The sequence below is a fragment of the Tenebrio molitor genome, chromosome 1 (genome assembly GCF_963966145.1).
Source record: "Tenebrio molitor chromosome 1, icTenMoli1.1, whole genome shotgun sequence".
NCBI classification, from domain to species: domain Eukaryota; kingdom Metazoa; phylum Arthropoda; class Insecta; order Coleoptera; family Tenebrionidae; genus Tenebrio; species Tenebrio molitor.
In genome coordinates this window covers 29967951-29993093 of record NC_091046.1, presented here as the reverse complement: position 1 = coordinate 29993093, position 25143 = coordinate 29967951, and the positions used below count along the sequence as shown (strand labels likewise).

The 25143-nt window shown below is 33.1% G+C and overlaps 1 protein-coding gene across 2 annotated transcripts in view; it reads right to left on the bottom strand.

Annotated features, from left to right (window-relative positions):
- The window catches only part of cmpy (crimpy), a 91075-nt gene continuing 65932 nt past the window's right edge, over positions 1-25143 (bottom strand). Inside the window, exons 3-4 of one of the 2 annotated variants that reach the window (XR_011160481.1) lie at positions 6915-7103; positions 1-359 (exon numbers count right to left, since the gene is read on the bottom strand). The gene's annotated coding sequence lies outside the window, so the exon portion shown is untranslated. The remainder of the gene's footprint in view (positions 360-6914; positions 7104-25143) is intronic. The other variant, XM_069051616.1, reaches the window with a different exon arrangement.

The following is a 25143-nucleotide window of genomic DNA, read 5'->3' as shown; positions in this document are numbered from 1 at the left end:
TAAATAAATAAACCAATTTATTGATTACATGTTCAAACACAAAATCTACCAAAGTTATTGATTTACTTACACATTTTGATTTGTATTATATACTAATGGTATTGTCACAAATTTACACGATTTTTGTCTCCATTCTGCAGTCACAAATAACGATAAACTAAAACTGGATCCATGGTATCCTTTTTCATTCTCTTGTAAGCTTCATTTGAAGATTTTCTTGAGCTTCAACTACACTTTACACTTTATATTTTGTTTTTTCATACTGTAGTTTTCAACTTCATTCATTGCTTTACAGTTTTTCACCACTTGAGTTCATTTCACGTCGTATTTTCCAATCACGATCTTCGTGCTGTAACAAACTAAAAAGAATTCCTTAGTATACTGTAATATATAAAGTCACGCGATATGATAATATAATTTACGCCTAAAAATGTTTTTGAATAATTTTTAATTGATTTTTTTGTTTCCTCAAGATTATTAAAGGTAAAATTAAAACTTTATAAAAGTATGTACCTAAGGCTACCAGAAAGTTATTCACATTAGCATTGGAATGAATGAACAAAAAATAACAAAAACAATCATATATTGGACATAATACATAAATGTGTATTTTTATATTAGCGAAAAATTTAAGAGATGTACTAAAAAAATATGGGAGAAAAAATTAGTGCTCTGCAATTACTCAAGAAAGTAAACTACATGAAAACAAAATTAAAGAAGAAATCGGACATAAATCGTACAGGAAATAAGAAAATAATACTTCGAGATTGGGAACAAAAATTGCTGGAATAACTACAAAGAAAACAGCAACCTTTCAATACATTCTCTTTCGGGTAAAATGTTTCAGACCTTGTCTTTTTCTGTGGTATGTACATACTTGCTTTTTCAAGGAGGAACTTCTGTAGGAACTGTTTCAAATATAAATCATATTAATGATTCAAACAACTCAAGGGTTGATATCACAAGACCCACACCTTCAGTGCACGAGATACCTCCTAAGAAAATATTGGACGAATATGAAACATCAGAAGCCCGCCGATTAGGCACGTCATTACAAAGATTAGTGCTCTTGCAACAACATAAGAATTAAAATTAAAAGAGCAGAACCTTCTCCAAGCGAAACAACAGGAAAATGAACATTTCAGCGACCCGTTTATTTTAATTTATAAAAAATGTTTTTAAAAATTTGCACGTGATTTTTTCATACACGTTTCACAGATAATTTCAAATTGATTTTGTTGTTTCGTTTTTTATTACTACGCATTTATAGAAAAAAAAAGTAATTAGGAATTTAAAAAAACGTTTTCGTCTAATTTTTTGACTTAATCAATAAACATTACAATAACTATGGATTCGGCCCGTAACATTGAAAAAACTACTTCATACATTCATCAAAATTCATTCAAAGTTCCTATAAATTTTGCTGTAGATAATATGAGCTACTATTTCTCGTCTTTTGTGTTGGCCACGAAAACGGATGTTATTTATAGGTACATGTAATTTTTTTTTCTACAGCCTTCCCTTTGCCTTTGAGCAAATTTTATCCAAGTTGATGCTTTTGGTAAAATCTTATCCATTATTTCGATAATCATTTTCAAAACAGTTGTCTGGTGGATGCTTATATCTTCAACAACTCCTGTCTGGAAGCTCGGATCACCCACGCATCTCAAAAATATTTTAAGCTTATCGACATATGATAAAGCACCGCCTCTTTTTAAATTTTTCTCTTGTCCCATAAAATATGTTGCCATCCATTCAACATTCACTTCATCAAATCGATACAAAGATGTGTGGTCTCGAGTACAAGTCAATTTTCTTATCGGATTTATGAACTCCATCATTTCGAAATTTTCGAAGTGGAGGTCTGCAACGGACCAGACTCAACTGAACTGGAGAATCTACTCACAAATTTGAACATGAACCGAGCACGAACAAAAATTTTAATCTTATGAAAAAGGAGTAACTACTCATTCCAAATTTTACATAAAAGTATGTACTCCTGTCTGGGGTGATACTCATATTTTATTATTAGGATTGGGAGTGTATACTCCACATTTTAGAGAATGAAGTACCTATACACTCACTTTTATTCATACTACCCATTATATCATTAGTGAGTAAACTTCATTTAGGCTATGAAAACAGATCTATAACGTATGGCAATAACCGCTACTGTAAGATAATAGTAATTTATTATACGAGTTTTATAATACACCATTTTGTCGCACGGGTCTTTTAGAGCACGAGGAGCGCAGCGAGAAGTGCTATAAAGAAAACAAGTGCGACGAAATGGCTTATAAAACGAGTGTAATACAATATTTTTTCTATGTTGCCCCTATCTTAAATTTTAAATTAAAAAAAGTTCAAAACAATGCTAGGAAAATTAATTTGGCAGATATAAAGGGTTGGTAACACTGGTAACTAGACAAACAATTGCAAGTTTTGAATTTAAAGTGTCGTGAAGTGTGAAGTGCAATGATCACCTAGCAACTAGGCACTGTGAGTCACTGCCAACATTAAAAATTTAAGTAAATGTTCCTGAAACCCGTATCGAAAAGAACTCCTTTTCGAAACCGGTTTGAGTGTTATACTGACTGTGTTAAAGGTGCAAAATAGAAAAAAATAATTGAATGATAATCTATTTCTGCAAGAATCCATATTTGTATTATTAAAATATTAATATCGAGAAAATATAAAAAACGTAAAGCATAATAAGCTTTATAATATTATACTAAGTAAACTTACTAATCAAATAACTAACATTATTGTTCATAAATTTCGATAAACTAAAGATAAACAAAGACCGTTCAACTTTTAAAAAAGTCATGCAATATGAGTTAACAGTTTAACTGTTTCATATCAAAATGCAATTAACAATTAAAAGAAAAAGAATAGAATATAGTGCATTGTGTTTTAGCTATTAAGACAACAAGGGTTTTATAGACGATTTAAAAATCGAGATCGTAGTTTAAATCAGAGCGACCGCAGGGAGCGAGGATGTAATAGATCGAGATTTTTAAACTATAAAACACGCGTTGTCTTCAAGATTTTTTCTAACACTAACATCTTATCAGAAATTTTAATAAATTCAGAAATTATTCGAGGCGCGTCACAATACACAAAATGGGGAGGTTGCCGTGAGTACTATGGTAATAATATCAACAAATTTGGAAAAAAACAATTTTCATCGTTGAAATGTGCCAAAACGTTCCAGAAGAAATAAGAAAAAAGGGGCAACTTGTTACCAATGAGGTCTAAAAGTGAATACGAAAAGATGTATGTTTCGTTTCAAGGCCGGAACAATAAAAAGCATCACGGAGGTAACGGAAGATGTCATTTTGGCTTTTTTTGATATGGGGTAAGTGTCTAAAACTTCATTAAAAGTTAATTCACACTACGGCAAGAATCATTTGAAGAAAATGTAAAGATTGCCAGTTTTCGATGGCCGGGCACTTGCATTGGATGAAACAGCAGAAGTTGAAGAAGAAGATGTTAGCAACAAGAGCACGAAGCTAATGTGGCAGTTCCAATTCAATAATTGTACTTTTCACTTTTGTGATAATTACTGTAAAAATGATGAATAAAATGTTACTTGAATAATATGTGTGAGCGTATTTTATGATTCTATAAGATTGACGACGTGTCTTATAGAGAAAAGCGTATTTTATGGGAAACATAAGGTGTGAGCTCAAATGCACCATGGAAAGCGTATAAGATATTAGTGTTAGAAAAAATAAATAAAAGAATAATTGGACGATTAGTTTCTATTAGATTTTAAATTGTTAAGTTAAAAATTGAAATTTTTTACACACAAATTTTGGTTTTCATACATTTTCAAATCAGTTAACATTCGTGAGTTTTTAAAACAACGCAACACGATCGATTTTGATCTGAATTGCAAAAATGGCTATGCTTTTTTAATTCACATGCTCTTATAATTAACCAGATAGGTATGTAATTGGTTAAAATTTACATTTTTACAATCGGTAAGGGATAATTCATGTGCTTTATAAAATTCTAAAATTACAAATTTCCTATGTACCTACAAATTATTCTGTTAAAACATCCATGTGTACTTTGTTAAATTGTTTTCTTTAATATGTGGCGATTTTTATTGAAGACGTGTACCTTTCAAATCGAGTGATCGTTAGGGAAGACTGTTAACCACAATATAACTTAAAAATAGTTTAAACACATTTAATTATAAAAACCCCCCAGAAACACCTAAATGCAACACACTTTTAAAAGCACTGCTGTAACACACTCAGGCAATTAAAGGAGCTTTACTAGGAAACTTTTGATCAGTTTGCCGACCCCCACTGTGACGCTATAATGTCATCAAACATTTTTTTAATAGATCCATATGTCGTTAGGGCTCTTATTCGTCGTGGATTACAGCGATATGTTACTTAAATTAAATTCAAAAAATTTAAATATTGTCAATAAAAACTGCTGTTTGACAGTACATACTCGTATGTTGATAATGTCAGGGAACATCAACGTTAATTGTGTTTTATATTGTTCTCATCACATTCCATGACGGAAAATTATGCTTCTTTTTACGCGTTATCTTCTTGTTCTTGTTGTTATACCAACCTGAGGAGGAAGGTGACAGAGATGTATATGTTACGGTAAGAGTCCAAAAAGGGTCAATGTGCACATTTACCGGCTTATTATTATTATTGAATATGTCAACTAACAGACTACTGTCCAAATGAAAGTTGACTAAAACAGGAAAAATATAAACAGAATTCAGCAACAGTCAACTACAATTATTACTGCTGTTTCGGAAACGACTCCATCAGTGATATTGAATACAGTGTGAAAACAATTTGGAACACGACAGCTAAATTGTTGCAGGAAAAGTACAGAGTGTCTATAAAAGAACAATCGATCCAAATTACACAATATAACAACCAGTATACTCGGAAGTGGCATAGCATGAAGATCACAAATATCATTAAAACAGTTAAACATGGAACACATTCTGAACGAAGAAGAATGATTAAGAACATTTGTATTAGCTCTAGGAACATAGAAATATCTTGATAAAATCTGAGGAACACTGATGCACAGACCACTCAAAAGACTGGAGCAGTCCACTTTATTGTGGAATAATTTAAAGAAGATGGTCACCGTACTTGACCCGTCTAACTTTTAGGGGGGTAAAATTAAACCTGGAACACAAAAAATCATAATCAACACCAATCGGCGGATAAATTCCGTCTTCCTTAAAAGACAGATATGTACTTTAGAAATTTGCGTTGCACAGATTCAATAGAGTTAATATATGTTACATAATGCGGAGACCATATTATAGAACCATATTCCAAACCAGATCTTACAAGCGAAAAATACAACGTATTTGACGGAACGAAACTCATTGCAAGATCTAAATAGAAATCCGAGAAGTTTCAACGATGCAGCAACAACAGAGCTAATATGCACATCAAAAACCAGCCTGGAATCAAACCAAATACCGAGGTCCTTGGCGGAGGAACGACTAGACAAAGTATGGTTGTCTATCTTCTAATCAAATCGACAAATGTCATGCTTACACGAATATGAAACAGAAATGCACTTGTCCTTATTCAGAACCAATTTGTTTCTTGAGCACCAATCGGACAACAAGTCAACATTCGATTGTAGTTCTATTCAGTCATGCATGTTATGTATTCTCGAAAATAACTTTAAGTCATCGGCATATAAAAGGGAATCAACGGTGAAAATCTCATTAATGTCATTTATAAACAACAATAAAAGCAAAAGACCAAGATTCGATCCTTGTGGAATGCCAGAATTAACTGTAAAGCGAAACGAACTGAATCCCATATACTCAACGTATAGTACCCTATCAGATATATATGATTTAATTAGATATAAAAGAGAAGGACTGAAACCGAAGGTACTCAATTTACTAAGAAGGATGTTGTGGTTAAGCCTGTCAAAAGCCTTCGAAAAGTCAGTGTATATCACGTCAACCTGAGTATTGTTATCGAGAGCATTGGCAATGTAGTCCGTAATGCATACTAGATTTGTAATCGTCGAACGCGAAGAGACAAAACCATGCTGACTTTCCGAAATATGACACTTAACACAGACAAGACAGATTCAAACAACTTAGAAAAATTAGACAGAATTGTGACGGGACGGTAATTATTGATGAGACTTCTATCTCCAGAGTTAAATATTGGACAAACTCGTCCAACCTTCCACATGATTCACCTGACCTTAGAATAAAATTGAATAAAACACGAAGGGGATGGAGAAATAAGTACTTACAGTCTTTAATCAAAAAAGCAGGAAGCATCACCCGAACATAGGCCCGATTTAAGCAATCCAATGGATTCCAAAATATCAGCATCCAAAAAATTATACAAATGGAATGTAGCATTTCCAGGAACATCTATCAAGTTCGCAGGAGCATCAACAGTATCATAGGAATTCTTAAAATGAGTCGCAAAACTATTCACAATTTCAAAAAATGGGCTTAAAGAATGACCACCATTGCTCATACGGGAAGGAATCCTATTCCGACCCTTCCTGTTGTTAACAAATGACCAACAATTCTTAGGATCACGGACTAAGTTTTCTTGGACCTTAGAAATATAATCACGGAAAGCCACACCAATTTCAGGCTTCACGTCACGTCTTACGTTCTTAAATTCTATAAAATACGATGGAAGACCAGTGCGCTTATATTTTTTGAAAAAATTACTCTTCTTCCTGATTTTAGCAATGATCGCAGAATTAAACCATACAGGATAGTGCCCCGTCGCACATTTCTTGAGTGGTAGGTACATGAAGAACAAAAATTTTATATAGTTTAGAATAGAAACGTTCACACATAACATTAACATCATTACAAACTGATACGAAACTCCAATCAACACCCATAAGTTCTCTATACAAACCTACAAAGGCAGCCTTCCTAAAATTGTAAGCGGCAACATCCGGAATCTAACGTGCAGCAAACGACTTCGCAACCTCAATAGTACAGGAACAGAACTGGGCAGGATGATGTCTGCTTTCAATCAACATAGGCATGAAATCATGATGTACTTCACAGTTGGAATCAGCAACCAAGAGATCAAGTAGTCTACCTAAATCATTATAAACGACATTATGTTGAGAAAGATTCAATTATGTGTACATTGACCAGCAGAACCGGTCAATGTACGTAAATTACTCTTATATGCACTTTGACCCGTAAAGATGTACCGGATGAGTTAAGTTTTACCGCCCGAGCGAAAACACCCACTTCTTATCAATCTAAAATTCTCAAAAAATTCAGGAATGATTGTATATCACTGCTGAACAATCTGTAAAAATTTCAAAATTTTTAATGAAACAGGTAAAGCTTTAATATACCTAATTTTCCCTGAGAGTCCTTTCAAACATTTAGGAAAAATTTGGTGGCATTAAAATCATGAAAATTTCACAGGTTTTTGAAATAAATGAATTTGATATTAAAGTGCTACGAAGTTGACGTAGGTTGTTTAAGGTGCCCTTTAGGGGCTTAAGAATTACTAGAAAAGTTGTCAACAGATGTTTCCCCACAATGAGATATTTATTTATGACACTATAGAGTTGTAAATCTTGGTCATTTACACTTCTATTCAAAAAAAAGCGTACACGTATTGAGAGCTAATGTAAATGGGGATAATAAACTAATCAAAATAATTAAGGGGTCAACTTTTATTTAGGCTGTCAGTTTTAAACAAAGTGGGCAAAAATGTTGGGTGGCTGGTTATCTGTTGCTATGACAATCTTTTGTTAATCAGGAAAACTTAAATTGTCAAAAAAGCTTTACTTTCTAAAAAATTCCAATTAGAGTCATTTCGTTGCAAAAACAAAGTGATAATTGTGAATCGAGTGATTTTATTTTTACTGTTCCGAAAACGTTCTGAAGAGATGGAACGCAATAGAGGGGTCCATCAAGGTGGACGAAGACAACTAACATCAGTAGAAGTTTCTCGAGCTGTTACTCTTCTAGAAGAAAACAAAACACAGCGATATGTTGCGGAACAGCTGGGAGTAAGGCAATCCGTTATATGGAGGCTTTGGAGACGGTTCCAAAACACTGGAAGCGTTACTCGTCTTCCTGGACAAGGTCGCCACAGAGCGACGACGCTGCTGGATGACCGTTTTTTGCGTTTACAAGCTCTTCGGAAACGTACAAACACAGCACGCACTTTACAAAATGATCTTTTACGTGCCAGAGGTGTACAAATTTCTGACCAGACCGTAAGAAATCGACTACGAGAAACAGGCCTGAGATCCAGACGTCCAGCGAAAGTAATGCGTTTGACGAGAAATCAGCGGCAAGCGCGAATGCACTTCGCCCAAGAACATCATAATTGGCCAATTCGTCACCGGAGAAGGATTATGTTCACTGATGAGTCTAGGATTGCTCTGTGTTCGAATGATGGACGAGTCCGAGTATGGCGACGCGCAGGAGAACGATTTTTGCCCAGTACAGTCCAAGAAGTAGTCCCGTTTGGCAATGGTTCCGTCATGGTGTGGGGCGGTATTTCAATCGACGATAAAAGTGATCTCGTCGTCATAAGAAATGGTGCTTTGAATGCACGGCGTTACATTGACGAGGTGCTGCAGACCCAGATACAACCTCGTGCACATGCTGGCGGTGAGAACTTTGTCTTAATGCAAGACAATGCCCGACCACACGTAGCGAGAATTGTTACTGATTACCTTCAGGAACAGAACATCGCCATAATGCAGTGGCAGCGTGCAGCCCCGACATGAATCCCATCGAGCACCTTTGGGACGAACTGGGCAGACGAATTAGAAACCGTCAAAACGCACCAATCACACTGCTGGAATTGGAAAATGCTCTTTTAGAAGAGTGGAGACAAATCCCCCAAGAAAACATCCGCAGACTTATCCGCAGTATGCCAAGACGTTGTGCGGCTTTAATTCAAGCAAGAGGGGGTCCAACCAAGTACTGAAAAGTCAAAACCGAAAAAATAAACACGAAATGGCATCAAAAACAATTATGCCAATTCAGCATTATTTGTTAATTTTTGGAGTTATTTTTAATTATCTGCAATTTGTTAGAAACTGTTGGTACCACTGTAAAACTGTTTTAAGCTTTTGATCATAAATGTTCCTTCTTTTCGAATTTATCATTTTTATTAAATTCAAGATTAATATGAAATATATATTGCCTTTCAAAAGTTTGACCCTTTAATTATTTTGAGTAATTTAGTATGTTATACGCCAAGGTAGAGAAGACATTTTTTTAAGCCGAGGTAGTAGTAGGGAATAAAGAAGCGAGGCTTAAAATTGTCTTCTCTAGCGTGGTGTATATATTATTTTTTTCACTACTAGATCCGTTAAAACCCTTTCTAATAATTATTATTAATTAAATTTGTTTGTCCGATGCGACGATCCGAGTTCTCATTTTTCAACGGTTGCTATGAAAATTGAAAATCGTCTGTCTACGTTAACCAATAAAATCAAAGAAAATCTTTCGTTGCTAGGTGACGGCTGTTCATTATTGACCTTGGTTAATAATGAAAATTATTATTAACCTTGGGAGAGAAATTCTACTTCTGGGGTCGGTTCGAGAGTCAATAATGACGCCTTCTGAGACTAGTAGTGAAAAAAATTAATTAATCCTTTCCAAGAAAACGTATTACGGTATTACTGACATTTTGTATGTATGTCAAATGTGTGAAAATTGCTTTTTATAAATTTTTAAATTGTTGTTAGATTGTTGAGAGTTGCCTTTATCTATAAATTTACGAATAAAAGTTTGAGTTGTGTTTGTAGTAATTCAGTCATTGGTAATACTTGCCTAATAAATAAGGCAAAACATTTACAAACATTAAAATCTCTGAAAAATACATCTATCAAATCCGGCTATCAGAATGGGTTTTGTCACAGGTTTCTAAGTAACAACATAGGATAGGTTTACAATATGGCAATCTAGCCAAAATTGTGCTCACTACTTGTACGCTTTTTTTTTTTAATAGCAGTGTACATGTACATGTAGTAATGTTAAATACTATAATAGGGTTAATCGTGCGGGCGGTAAAACTTGACTCACCCGGTACAGTGTCCTAGTGCTTTTCCACTATTTAGTGAACTAGAGCAGGCTTCAGCAGATTTATTAATTTTAAGTACTTAAATAAAAATGCAATTGATACCAAGATGTTGAAAGGTCTGTACGATGCATGTAATTAGATATGTATGTTTTTTAAAAAACAACAAAATAACAAATTAAAATAGAAAATAAACTAAACATAAGGAACAACAATATACAATTTTTAAGAAAACCCAAATTGCTATTTAGTCCTTATTGCGACAGGGATTGTTACCGTGGCATAGTAGAAGCTGGCACTTCTTTGTTTCGCATTTTCCCCTGCAACTGCATTTCTTAAAACCTTGTCCACCCTAACGAGGTTGTTAACACGAAATCGTTGATACGATTTCCCGGTTATTCTGCGTCGGCTCAGTCGTAGTAAATTTATATCCACATTTACCATCCGCCTTTGGTAAATGTACACACAATCCATGTTTGTAAGGTGAATGTGCGAAAACGGTGACTGAAAAAGATTGCTATGCACATTTACCAACGAAACCGGTCATTATGAACGTTTACCGGTAAATGTGTACATTCGCCCCGCTACACACGTTACCCGTAACATATATATAGAACGTAGAAAACTAAGAAGGTATTGGTTTAAACCTATTAAACCTTAATATACAGTGAGGGGCAAAAGTAACGCAACAATTCGATAAATCATAAACTGTTGAGTTTTGAAAAAAGAGCAAAAACAAGTCGAACTCGACCATCAGATTAACACAAATTAGGGAAGGTGGTCCAACTCGGTGACACGGGGGCGTATACATTTTATAATTTTTATACCGGTGCTCTAAAATTCGCGGAACAGCTTAGGAGTACGTTGTTAAGTAGTCATAAAATATCTGGTAAAAATGTTTTAAAAAATCAATCTTCTTTTTTGTAGAAGATATGGACCTATTTGTTGCACTAAATTTGGCAACATTTAAAGTTTAATTAAAATTAATTTAATATAAAACATTCCATGTATCCCAATACTCTGCAAATATTTCATTTTTGTTGTATCCATGGAAATAAGAAAGAAAAATCAAAGCCATGTTACTTTACATTATTTGAGGTAAAGCCGACATAAAATCACTTCTTGGAAATGCTGGAAATAATGAAGTAAATAATTGAAAACCAGATCTCAATCATTCAGAATTATTATAGCATTGGCTAATAATAAAAAACAAATAGTCAAAACCTTTTTTAATATTTAAAATAAATGAGATGAAAGCTGCACATTTTGAGCCCCCATGTCAACAAAATTAAAAGGTATATTATTTTTCTCATAATTTCCTAATATGAGTTGACATTGCCTCGCTGAGTTGTTTTGGGGACCCGGTATGGAATTTATTCGTCAACATCACGTAAAAAAAGTAAGTGTGTGGGATTTAATCTTCTTTACTATGTTGGCATCAACTCTGTGTTTTTGACATGGGCACCGCCAAATATTATTTCATGAATAACTTCTTAACATTCAGTGATGCAGTTAACCTATGTCGGTATATTCTACCTGCTTTGACATATTTTTGGATTTCTATAAGCCGTTTTATCAAAAAGTAGTGAGCCCTGTCGTTTTTCCAGTGTCATGTTCATCTGTTTTAATAATAATAATAATAATTTTATTCAGAAAATACAATCAAGAAAGTAAATCAAAAAGTAATTATGATTGACTATTTACCTAGAGTACCATCGTGATAATAAAAAACGACTACAGTTAACTTGGGACGCCACTGAGATTTTTTGAAAGTTTAGGCTGAGTGAACGTACTATGCCGGCCAAAAACTTTTAGCCGTCATTTTCTGTCATTAAAAAAAAAAGTTATAATCCATACTTTATTGACAATGGGCCGTATCATCACGACACCCTTATTAAATTTAATCCTGACTCTGACTCTAATTACTATGGTGGCGAATTCATCTCTTTCTCGCAGGTTATAATTTCATAAATCTATATCGTTTTATTTTACTTTAATCACAACTTTAGTTAACAGCAACTTTAGTAACGGTTTCGTGATACGGCCCATTACGATTACCGTTTTGATTATGATTGGTATTTTTTGGGTGGTAGATTTCAAAACTCGAAATATTATTTTGTCATTTTCTACTACACAGAACGTTTACCTCAGGTTATCTATGTACGAGTGCTCTAATTTTGTTCATTCAGGTCGGATTTTTGGAATATCTGAGCTTTAAACAGTTTAAATTGATTGGCAGAATAACAATATGCATGTCAAAATGAGTGGAATCGAAAGTGGGGTGACGGTTTCTAAACGTTTATTTATACAGGCTCATTATAAATGATTGTCCCATTGCCAGTTGGCGTTGAAAACCCACACAAATTTTCGTTGTGCCGCCAGCCTCGTAACGTTACACAAACTAGTAGACATATTTTAGAATACGTGAAAATAAACCCGCCGCAACACATTGCTAACACCCAGGTCGGCAGTAATATTTCTAATGGTACCATCATCATGTATTCGGGTTTCAAGAATGTTTTTTTAGAAAAATCTGTTAATTGCGGAATTTTTCAATTGTCACAATGACGTTATTGAAATGTTGAAAATTTACACAGCACAAATTTCTAGTGTAGTCGTATGTGTGTACAAGCATATACAGGGTATCTATAAATGATTGTAGTGTCAAGCTTTGTAAATAGTAGTTGAATACAACGTTTTTTTGTTCGACGAGTCCCTTAAGGGCTCCAAAAAGTTTAAAATCTTTAAAATTAGCTTGACGTTTAGTTTTGACAAGTTGTGACATATTTCAAAATCCGTTCACACAGAAGAAAATTATCAGATTCTGACAGTGTCGAACAAAAAAAAAATGATTGTACCGTCTTTTTGAAACAGATGTCCAATTTTAATTCATTATTAACGGTCACTTCTGACATGGTATGATGGGGAGATGAGTATTCCTCTGTTGATGGTGTCCATATTAAATACATTATATTAATGTTAGCGGGAGCAAAACACAGTTGAAACTTGTCTCTGGTTAACAACCAACAACCTAACTTGAAAATGTGACATTCAGTGTCAAATTTATTCTACATACCTAAGTATAAAACGGCACATTCAAAATTTGGCAAGTTTTCATAGCAAACTGGACCAGACAATCATTTATAGATACCCTGTAGTTCAGTGTCTGTCCAAAACGTGGAGGGAGAAAAGACTGGAGATGGCACTAATTCAAATAAGTGTACCGGCCCGCGAAAAGTACAGAGTCATAAAAGGTTTCTGAATATAGACGCTAGGCCAATAGCTTCCTTCGCCTTCCTTCCAGGCGCATTGTGCTTCTTTATCTAGCGCATTGTGGACTGGGTCATAAAAGGTTGATGCACGTGCTTTTAGAGGGTTCGGATTTTTAACATGGGAAGCATAGGAAATGCCATCTCCAGTCTTTTCTCCCTCCACGGTCCAAAACATTGAACACCGAACGGCTATATTGGTAATTTTCCAAACAAATGTCTCTAAGTTAAGGGTGGGGTTTACCTGATTTGAAACGGTCGAAAAACGGTGTTTTTAAACATCCATATCTTTAAAACCACAACAGATGAAGGCAAGGTCCTTTTTTTATTTGAAAGATACGTCTTTCCTCTAGGGCCCCATACTTTTCTTTTTTCGATTTCGTTATAAATAACAATAAAATAAATTTCAATTTGAGGACTATCCAGGAAGCTGTAACACTAAAACCTAATTCGAAATTAACAAAAAAAAAGTATGGGGCCCTCGGAAATTGAATTTTAAAGTGTTTGGTGCCATCACCGTGCTTCCAAAAAAATCACAGATCTTATTATACATAAACATACGTACGTACGATTTTACCACTAAATTCACATTTGAACGTTTATTTGGGAGACGAAAATATCTAAAAGCTTAGTAATGAAATTTGCTGATTAACTACACCTTCTGGCAGGTACTTACCCATTTCAGGTAAAAGTAGGCCAATTGAAAAGCCGTTTTTTTCATTTCAAACATTTCCAATAATGCAACCCACACTACACGAATTGTGAAATTTTCATCAGGTAAACCCTACCCTTAATAATAATTGTCTGTCCATATACTGTCACCATTTTCCCCGAATCCTTCTGGTGTTAATTAATTTGTGCTGTTCCCTTGTTATTAATTTTATTACTTATTTACTAATAATATCGATAACTTCACAATTTATCTTCTTATGTTAGTTACAGATACAATATTAAGAATATTTAACAATGAATATGATTATTTGACGATTTTGTTTAGAGCGAAATTATTTAAAATCTTATTTTGTCTAAAGCGAAGAATTTAAATTTTAATGAAAATTTACTTGTTAACGACAAATTACTGCGAGATTATGTCATGATAATGATGAATGATACCGACAGGAGATATATTTTTTAAATGACATTGAGTAATGCTTTTCCTCAATATTGAAATTGAAAAATAATGTTTATTAAACTTTACGTTGCAAATTATTTAAATTTAACCAAAGCATTCTACTATTGCTAAAATATCAATTTATTATATTTAAGGTTCTACGTATTTGATTTGATAAATGTTTTTGGTCTTGCTACCGCTGTTCTTATTTATCCGATAAATTTAGATAATGAACAATTTAATGAATGAAAGACATGAACATCATTATTTTTAATAACCATAATAATTAATCATTTATACACCTACTCATAAAGCGTATTTGGGTGTATTTTTTTAAAGGGAACGTTTTGAAAGTATGCACCTATAGTCGCGGGTAGAAAAAAGTACGACAATGTTTTTTCGCTAATGTAAGTCTGTTTCGTTTTTCTATGGTTACTATTAAAAATATTTATTTATTTATTATAGTAAGCCCGGTTTACTCAACTCAATTTTATCTAAATTTGTTAATAAGAATTGTCCTACTTTTTTCTGTCCGCGACTGTATATCTGACAGCTGAAAACGTGCGGAGTATAATAAACTTGTCTCTTTGTGAAACCACAAAATTCCATTTAAATACCTATGTGGATATGAAACCTTACCAAAGCATTTTATAATACATTAATAAACAGGTACGAGTTTTGTTTTGTTTTCAAAAGGTTCATGAAACTTTACATTAAACCCAAGTAAATCTTTAATTACTTAGTGTCAACATTTACATTCACATTGTTGACTAACTACAGTAAAAATCAATAATGTCATGTAAGTTATCAATACAAGAAAATATTGTAGCAGGTTAGGTTTTTAAAGTCAAATAATGTCTTTAAGTTCAAGACTGTTCCAAAAATTGTTTTGTTGAACTTAAATTCTAATAAGATTGCATAAGCATTAGGAAAAAGAGCTGTAACACCCCTCAAAACTCACAAACTAGACTTTGATTTGTTTTATGAAAAGACTAAAAAGAACATTAAGACTAACACTAAGGTTAAGACTAAAAGGTGCATTAATATACCGGGACCGGGTGACTATAAATAACTTTTTTTTCATAGGTTGGTAATACTATTGTTGGTTATTCTGCTGTTTAATATAATAGTTGACACAAACATAGGCGTACTCGCCTTTTTGACAAAATTTACTAATACATAAAATGTCAAAATAACGTACGTATGCCAATGTGTTGATAAACATATCAGGTTCGCCAAAGTGATTTTTGAAAAATGTTCCCAACTTAAGAAAAAAGTAATATTCATTTACTACGGTACTACGGTACTATTGAAAGACTTAAAATACCGTGCGATCCAAAAGTCTTTCTATCAAGTGGGTCATGAATGACAGTGGACACGAATGCCGTTGGGCTGCAGCATATTTGGCGCATATTTAAATGACTATATCATTCATTACTTTATAAACCAATAAGAATCTTTGATTTTCTTTAGTTACCATGTATTACAGCGGTTATTGTAGTAACCAGAGCGATTTCGAATATACGAACCTTTGTATATTCGAATATACCAACCTTTGTATTTTCGCTCGCCGCCTTAACTTACAAATTTTTTTGCGCTAGCCGTCACATTCTGCTACTGAATGCGCCCAGTCGGTTTCGGGAACCTGTTTATTTATTTATTTATTTTATTCATGATATAGTCTACCCGTATACAACTCGAGGATGGAAAATTCTCGATTACTCGACGTGTTGCCGGAAACACCACGCGATCTACGATCTCGTGGTGTTTCCGGGCAACACGTCTCGTATAATCGAGAATTTTCAATCCTCTAGTTGTATAATATATGAAAATTAAAAATATGTTTTATAGTCTGTCCGTATTCTTTGATATTTTTAATTTCACATTTCTTTATTTTATGGTGTAATTATAATAATGTCATGGCTCACTTGATAGAAAGACTTTTGGATCGCCCGGTATGACAACTATGTACAAAAATCTATATAGCAACTCTGGTTGACAGTTCATAGTCGCGCAATTTTGAAAATTGTCAAATCAATGTGCAATAGTATAAAAAAAATCAAATGCACGCTTAAAAAATGTCACACAAATGTCAACTATACCCCACCCACACAGTTGCCATATAAATTTTCATACATAGTTGCCATAGTTGCCACAATCATTTTGAATCACCCAATAGATTCATGAATGCGATTTTCTAATAAAGAACCACAAAAACTCTATTTTGTAGATGGGCGATTTTTGTTGCGAAATTTTTGTCTGCTACGAATATTTATGTGGTGTGATCTAGAAAATTTGTGATCAAATGAGCCGTGGAAATTTGCGTGAGTGAATTGCAGCAATCCAACAAAATGAAACAACAATTGCGTAGATGATAATTTTTAAATTAAATTTAATTACTTATTAAAAATACATATGTCAATTTTCAAAATAATTTACTAGAACTTTAATTTTCTTAATCAGACGATATTTGTACGAATGCAATTAGCTCAAATATTGCATCACAACGAGAACTGAAGTTTCACATTATTCTGAAATATTATACATATTTATTATACAGGGTTATTATAAATGATTGTAGTCGAAACATGGAGTCGAAACAAGCCATACCCATGTTATGAAATTTTTGCCGCTTTATTTAAACATAACTCTAATGTGGTGTGAATTGTCAGAATAGTGTCAATTGTGTGAACGGTGTTTATTTCCTTATTCACATACAGGAGGTTAGTCACATAAGAGTTACTTCTGATTTTTTTTTAAATCCACCCAAAATACATATGTATAACGGGTGTTTTTTTTAATTTGACGTCGAAGTAGGCGTTGAATTGTCACTGTTCACTGATTGTGAACGCACTATACAGGTTACGGATCGCGGATCAGCTGTTTAAATCTTACGCTTTTACACGAGTGGAGTGGTGCGATCTCAATCGACTCTCCAACGCCTACTTCGATGCCAAATTTAAAAAAACATCCTTTATGTATCGTCCATTATTTGCTTCATCAACTTAAAAAAATCAAACATGTAATCCACGATTGCTTTGCCTGACAAAATTCGTTAGGATACTAGAAAAAAAAATTGATACGGAACTATTCTTCAGACAGAAGATCCCATCAAAGGACAGCATAACTGTAATTCAAGCAGTGGACGAAGAATCTGCATCTATAGTAAATTCATTTTTGTAATGAAGAACTAGATGGAACCTTTTTTTTAGATTTTTTTACAAAATAAATAAAAAATTAGACAGTTGTCGCTACCATAATGAATGAATTTCCAAAACGGAGTAGGGCATCAATAAGCAAGCATACGAAGCAACACATTTAAAGGCTTTCAAGAAAATAATAGTGAAATAATAATAATAAAATAATCGCGGACGTTCCAGAAATACTCCCTGACTCTGAAGATGAAGACGAGCAAATGCTTGAAATCAATGAATTTATATTCTGGCAAATGCAAGATGATCCTGATGATGATGATGATCATCCAGAAGAACAAGAGGAAAATTCTCAAGAGGAATTCATAAACTCTGACGAATTCAGCTCATCTATACCGATCAATCCAAATCAATCGGGTCCGTCTATGTTCACAAAGAGATGGAAAAGATTAAACAGTAAACTTCCACTACATCGTGGACTATCCCTACTGGCGACACCACGTTAAAAAAAACGCACCCTATTGCTCTTCCCCTGTGGTGGTGTGGAAAAGAGTAAAAAGTACAAAAATAATAAAAATGCCCGGTTTCAACACGCTGTAACTACGAAACTATTGATCTGACAAAAAAAAACATAAAGAACAAAAACTATAGAGAATTGCATGCTCTACATTTTTTATAATAACTTAGATAGACGTATCTCGCGCGGATAATGAAATAATCGCGAAAATGTGATTTTCCACCCCTATTCACCAATATAGCGGGGCGAGCGGCAACCCGCTAAGGTCGCAAACTCTGCAATATTAATAATATGCCTAATAGAAGATATCTGCCAAGTATAAACGTTTCTGTACCTTTTGCAAGGTAAAAGTCCCTATTGATTGGACTATATTATAAACACTTTCATTTTATTGTAATAAAAATTGTGGTCACTGTAAAAGCAAGAATCACATCGCTTAAGCAGAATAAATAAAAGAGCATTGCGTCCAGGTGAATTTCAATCCTTTCCTACAATATAGCTAATTTTCTTCGACTTTGGACCTTATCTAGCGAAGCTTAGAGCGGAAAATTGAAACTGGGACGGTGGAACAAACCATGTGGAAATAACTCGTGAAACGCACCGGTGAAGAATTTACTTTGGTGAAAGAAGTTTCGACCACAAAAAGTTCCACAATTGCTGAAAATTTATCTTTTCTGCAGTAATTATTAACCGTCACATGGAAGAAGTAAGAGATCTTGTGCCATTTACCCCAAGAGGATGCCGTCGTAGTAAATAACACATCACTTATCACCAGTGGAGTGCGATTTGTTTTATAAATCTCTGCATCTGAAGATACGATATATTTTAACCAATTTTTTATGCATGATTGTCTTAAGGAATACCGTTAATAAATAACGGCCGTGACTGTTACACACATATCAAGAGTACTGTTAAAGCACGTTTAACAGTATGGTATCATGAAAACATTTTATCTATACCTACTCCTATCATAATTTTGGATATGATATCTGTATGTAACTGATAAACTACCTAATATTAGTAGGTGGACGCCTGTAAAATTTCATTGCAATATGCAGGTATTTATACTCGTACATTCATTCTCTATAAATACCATCCCGTAGAAAATCCCGGACAAATTATCAATCATTATTTTATGTTAAACAAACAAATCACAGAAAATTCCGTTACAACTATTTATACAGGGTTATTCACGAGAGACCTCCGATGAAAATTTCGTTATGTACAACCGAAACTACAATTTCCAATAGTTTCTAGCTTCCTAAATTTATAAAAAGTAATACTTAAATCAACGATTACTGGCCCTTATTGTCTGTCATGTCAGTTTTCACACTAATTATAATTTTTCAAGACTTTTTTTATAATGTATACAAAAGATGAAAAAATTCTCATATATGGAGAATGTAAAAAAAAAATGGTGCACAAGCTGCATTTATTTGCAGACGGCGATTTCCAAATAGGCAACATCCATGTTTGTTGTAAAACCTTTTGTTCATAACTTCAATTAAGAGAAAGTGTCATGATTAGAGTTATTCGCCAAGCTACTTAGATTGCTAACTTATTTCGAATTAAACAAAATATCAAGTTCTAGGTGTTTCTTATTTTGGTATTTTGGGTTGCATATAATGAAATTTTTATCGGAAGTCTGTCGTGATTATTATTTTTATCCAACATCTCATATACCTATATTATGACAATAACTATGGTGGTTTTAAACAAATAAAGTGTCACATAAGTCACTAGTGATCTAAAATCCATATAATCACGAGTGAACTGATTCTCGCATCGTCGATCAAATTAATTTGTCAAATAAAATTGTCACAATTGTCATCATTTTTCAACGATATTCTGGAGAGTGGATAAAGTTAAATATGACACACGTGTGTTAACGGCTATGAGTCATATAAATAACTATTATTAGCATTATCTATTAATACCACCTACAGGGTAGCAATTGAAAATGTAACCCACAATACATTTGGAAAGTGAACGTGGCTATTTTAAATATTTAAATATCGTATTGTTTTAAAATAAAATTATGAATCCACGATGGATGGCTTTTCTTCCAATAATTTTATTAGTCACAACTGACATTGAAGAAAACAGTTAAAATATGACTTTTAAAATGTATTCGAACGATGAGAAAACAGACATGATCCTAATTTATGGCGAATGCAATAAAAATGCTTCAGCGATTGCGTGTTTATGCAGACAATATTTTTTTCCCAAAAACACTTCGTTCTTTCGCAATTTCATTTAACCAAGCGAATGACGTTTATGTCAACATTTACGAAACTGCACAGCTACCTATGTTTTATATTTTTTAAATCAAAAAACAAATATCCACGTTAACTTTGCATATGTATTGTGGGTTGCATTTTCAATTCCCTCGAGCTCATTGTTACTCGTGAAATACCCTGTATATGTATTTAATACCGAAACTTAATGATTATAGGTTGAAAGAATGTAATTACATACAAAAAAAAACTCAACCAGGTCTGTAAAAGGTTGCATAGTTGCTAATAACATTCGGTGAGCCTGTGCAGCGTGACCTCTTTAGAACCGAACAGTGCCTTTTGTTCAGATAACAAACAATACTGTGCATACGTAATTAAAACGGTAAGTGCAGCTAACGTCTGCTATTCAGCGTTAAATTGAGAGTTTGTAGGACATTTGGAGCCCATAACAGTTCATGGGGTCTTAACAAAGGTTATTTTAATTTACTAATTTTCCGACCACAAGAACTTTAATATCATTTTAAAGTTAAAGAACGTGGGACATTTTAAGAAGTTTTCCTAGGAAATTAAAATTCTTCAAAACTTTTATGGTGATCAATTTGAATTTTTAATAAGTATTCATTTTAACTAATATAGCGAAGTGGTAAAGAGGAAGAAGGAATGTTAACTCTTCGTAGGAAGCATTAATTTGACACATGTTTGTCGTGAAGTGGGTAGAAAGTCAAAAAAAAAAAAATAACAAACAAATTAAAACACAAAAACACCATTTCTTAATTTAAGGAGATTATAAAAAAAATGTTCAAAAACCTTCCTTCTTTGTTCAACACTAATTTTCTCTAAACACTAAAATACTGGTGTCACTGTTAAGTCTGAAAAAGCATCTGCAATCCTACGCTTCCTAACATCTGGCATTATTGGCTCAGTCTTATATAGTATTTCTTTTACATATCCCCACAAAAAAATAATATGGTGTCAAGTCAAGTGATCGGGTTGGCTAAGACTTCGGCCCCACGCAACCGGTGGATCTATCACCGAAACATCTATTCAAATAATTTCTCACGAAACAAACATAATCCTGTTGAGTACCATTATGCCACACACAAGAGATAATGATTTGGACTGAGATTTGTGGCACTTTTTTGTTGTTTCCCAAACTACATACTAGATTTTAAAGAGAGAACTTTGCGTAAAACAGCACAGAAGTTCACAATGTTCAACAAGGACCTGAGCTACTCACAAATAAACAAATATATTCAACTTCAAGCTGTGATCATTAACTATGCAGTTAGAAAGTAGTTAAATACATGAGCCAGTTTACAGAAATTTCTACGAAATTAAGTTAATCGTAATCAAATGCGAGATTAACTGAACACGTGATCAGATTGAACCAATCAAAGTTTCGAATTCATGAATTAATCGCGCATTCAAATTAATTCGAATTAAATATTTAATTCTCTTTCTATTAACTAGCCCCGAGTCTTTATGTATCACAGAATTATACTAATTAATTTAATTTTTCAATACTTAAACATTTAAAGTTTAAAATCAGCATCGCTCTTGATTTCTGACATTTATCAATTTAATTAATTTGTTTTTTTTTTTTTGACATTTTCCTGAAACATTTGGGCGACTCCATTATCGCGGGTGGAACATTTAGACACATTTAAAAGCTTCCAATTTTAAATGAAATTAATCTTTGAAGGGTAACATCTTAACCTACCTGTTCCCTTTGGATTTGTGTAAAAAAATTTCTATGAAATACAGAGTGTCCCAAAAATGGCGCCCAATCTCCTAAGGGTCTTAAAGAATAGAGGTCTTGTAAGGTAAATCTCAATACAAAACTTTGATCGGAACAATATATTTTGTACAACTTGCTCTTAAATATGCTGATTTTAAAGAGATGTATCTCCTTTATTAACAAATTTTACAGGTGAATTATAAATTTCTTTACTGTTTTAATTTTTCCAAGACCCCTTTGGGTAGTGGAACAACACAGAAGTCCTTCTTTTTAGAGTAATGACCTACCAAAATAGGCTAAAATAACAGCGGCAACACTGACCTCAAAGGAGAATTGGTTTATTTGATTGTGCATACCAACCGATGTTGCCACATTTGCTTACTTTAAACTCTGTATAACTTGGAAACTAGCCAAAGGACAAAAAAATTGACAACGAAATTTACTCGTAACTCTACTCTTCGAATATGTTATCCCCTCAAGAGATTGGGCGCCATTTTTGAGACACCCTGTATACAGTGAGTTTTTTTTAAGACTGGCCATAGGGTTTTACATGCTAATTTTTCAACCCTCTGTGAACTATTATTTTTGTGAAAATTACAAAGCTTAGCGCTGTTTTTAGATTAAACAATAATATTATCTAGTCATTTACCACCATTTACTTCATTTTGTGATACCAAAATGTTTGTAATAGACAATTTACACACAAAATGTTAATTGCAAAAATAGTCTGACCATTACTTCAATAACGATAATAGCTATTTGTGCAATAAGTTAGGAAAAATGATTTTTTTCCGTACGAGATGTGGGATTTTTAATCGAGACAAAGTCGAGATTAAAAACGCGTCGAGTACGAAATAGTTATTTATTATACAAGACGATAAAATTTTATTTTATCTTCGAGAGCGGTTTAAGCCTCGAGGCCTAAGCCGAGAGGCTAATACGCTCGAGAAGATAATGGTGAATTTTATCGTCGTGTACAATACAAAATTTTATTCCATCCTCCATTACTTCGATTGAATTACTGAATTATTTTGATTATGACAATTATAAACGTCAAAAAAATTCAACAATCAAAAAAACGTCAAAAACAGAAAAACAACAATGGATGTTAAACATTAATTATTTTATTTTTCTAGACGATAAAACTTCATTTTACCATGAAGAAAACAGTAGATAAAATACCATTTTATCGTTTAGGATGGAATAAAAATACTTGTTTATGTTATAACTTACAACAAGGTTCTTTACTTCAATAAAAATGAAATGAAATGTTCAAAATGGCCTCCATAGGCAGTTAAGCAATTACACAATCAATTACCTACCTATCAAAATTAGAAATATCAGGTGAAATTTTAGCCTACTGAAAATTTAAAATTGAAGCAAACGGAATTCAAAAAACATCTTTTTGCTAACTTATTTCTTGCTTCTGATTATTAAATTGAAATTGTTTCAATACACTATCATATCCTACAACTTTACTACAAAACTGGGTTGAATATTTTCATGAGGACAAAAGTTAACAGGGGGTTGAAAAATTAGCACGTAAAACCCTATGGCCACTCTTAAAAAAAACTCACTGTATAAACACTCACGAGGGAGATTCAAAGTGCTATCGCGGTTGCAACAAAATTGGCCTTCCTTTCCAGAAGATGATGATTTCACCGTATTATTTCTGTGGCGGTCGTGAAAAAGTAGGTAAGTCAAATAATTTCAAAAATGAGTTAACGATGTTTACACCTTAATAATAAATCATGGAGTTAAATAATTCAGATTTTCACAGTTTAAAATTTACTTATATTGAAAGCAAGTACAGGTAGAAAGAAGTTTCTATTTAATTACAGGATTTTAGGAATGATGTGGAATTTTGAATCGTTGGCCTGAAAAATTAACATTTTCGACTTACCTACTTTTTCACGACCGCCACAGATTTTGTTCCGCCAGTTCTGATAGATCCTGTATTATTCCTACATATTTTGAAAAATAATAAATCAATTAACTAAAGTAATCACAAATATTGAAAGATTTAATTTACCACGCGAAAATAGTGATAGGGGTTTTTCAATACTAGAAATTCTACAACACAATCAAATTATTTCACTAAAAAATTATTTTCTCAATAGAGCTCGTGATAACACTTTTTTTAATGCTTTGGTTTCAGCGGATAAAGGTTACACACCTTTAAATTTAAGTGATAATATAATTTCAAATATTGTTGAGCCAAATATACCTGACACTATAGCAAATATAAAACAAAAGTCTTTACATGGGAGACATTTTAAAGAACTAGAACAGCCAGAAATTAATATTCAAGCTTCTCATGCATGGCTTAAAAAATCAAATATTCATCCTGAGACTGAGGGTTTTATATTTGCAATACAAGATCGTGTTATAAATACAAGAAATTATAAAAAACACATATGCGGTTTACAATCGATCATTGATAAATGTAGGATTTGCGGAACTGAAAGGGGAAACCATTGAACACATCATTTCTTCTTGCACCGTTTTGGCTCAAAGCGAATATAAAAAACGTCATGATATATTCGCAAAAATTATACACATGAATTTAGCAGTTAAATTCAACTTATTAAAGGATACACAACCACATTATATTTATAAACCAGAAAGTTGTTTAGAAAATGACAATTACAAATAATATTTTGATCGTACAGTGTACAATTTTAACTGACATTCATATTCAGCATAACAGACCAGACATTATTATTTTAAATAAACAACAAAAGCAAGCATATCTTTTAGATATAGCTGTTCCAAATTCACACAATATAACACAGACATATAATACAAAAATTAATAAATATTTAGAACTCTCCGTTGCTATGAGAAATCTGTGGTGTTTAGAAAAAATTTCGATTTTACCATTTATAATTTCAGCAACAGGAATAGTACCGCAATCTCTTTTTAAAAATTTAAAAATTTTGGATTTAGAGAACACATTGGTGGTTGAAATTCAAAATAGTTATTTTTATATTAAGTGCGCGAAGAGAATGTTTTTTGTGCATGAAAAGGTCTTTTACGCCGAGACGAAGGT